Raw genomic sequence first — 1,248 nt, forward strand, 5'->3', positions numbered from 1 at the left:
CAGGGTTTCTCTGTGTAGTCCTGGCTGTCCTGGAACTCACTCTGTAGACCAGGCTGGCCTCGAACTCAGAAATCTGCCTGCCTCTGCCTCCCAAGTGCTGGGATTAAAGGCATGCACCACCACCACCGGGCTGAAATCCTGTCTTGAAAAACAAAAACAAACAAACAAAAAAGAAAAAGTGTAGGCAAAAGAGGGGGTGAGAAGAGATGGGGAATACATATTCAAAAGGACACTGAGGGCAAACTAAACATTTGGACTTCACAGCAGAATGGTTCAGGGGGTAAGGGTGCTTGCTGCTGTGCCTAGTGACCTAAACTCAGTCCCTGAAAATCACATAAAGGTGGAAGGAGAGAACCAACTCTACAGTTAGCCTCTAACACATGCACTCACATTCATACCTCATGCGTACACAACAAGTACTACTACTACTGCTGTTGCTACTGCTGCTGCTGCTGCTACTACTACTACTTCGACAATGACTACTACTATCACCACTACTATTTTTTTTTTAAGAAAAAGCTTAAATGAGATCACTGTGAAGTTCTGAACTGTACTTGTCAGATTACTATTGATAAGCTCTCCAGGATGTAGAAAGATGTTGTCTTCATTGTAAATAGTTTTGTTTGAGATTCTTAGGAAATATTTTGAGAAAGGACATAAACATTCAAGCTTTAAGCCTGGTTCATTTTACTCTAACATAAAATATCTACATATGAAAGGAATATCAACAGCCTTTAACAGCAAATGTTAATTATGTTGGAATTTTTTTCTTTTTCTTTTTAAAGGTTTATTTATTTATTTTGTGTTTGTGAGTACACTGTAGCTGTAAAGATGGTTGTGAGCCTTCATGTGGTTGTTGGGAATTGAATTTTAGGACCTCTGTTCGCTCTGGTCAGCCCCACTTGCTCTGCTTGCTCAGTTCCTGCTCATTCCAGCCCGAAGATGTATTTATTATTATACATTGTAGCTGACTTCAGACACTCCAGAAGAGGGCATTAGATCTCATTACGGGTGGTTGTAAGCCACCATGTGGTTGCTGGGATTTGAACTCAGGACCTTCAGAAGAACAGTCAGTGCTCTTAATCCACTGAGCCACCGCTCCAGCCCGGAATTTTTTTTTCTTAGCTGGTGAGAAGGGCAACAATTGGACTCTAGGATGAGAGATTTCTCAAACCTACAAACAATAAAAAGGCCGGGTGGTGGTGGCGGCGCACGCTTTTTTTTTTCTTTTTTTCTTTTTTTTTTTTT

The sequence above is a fragment of the Mastomys coucha genome, unplaced genomic scaffold (genome assembly GCF_008632895.1).
Source record: "Mastomys coucha isolate ucsf_1 unplaced genomic scaffold, UCSF_Mcou_1 pScaffold23, whole genome shotgun sequence".
NCBI classification, from domain to species: Eukaryota; Metazoa; Chordata; class Mammalia; order Rodentia; family Muridae; genus Mastomys; species Mastomys coucha.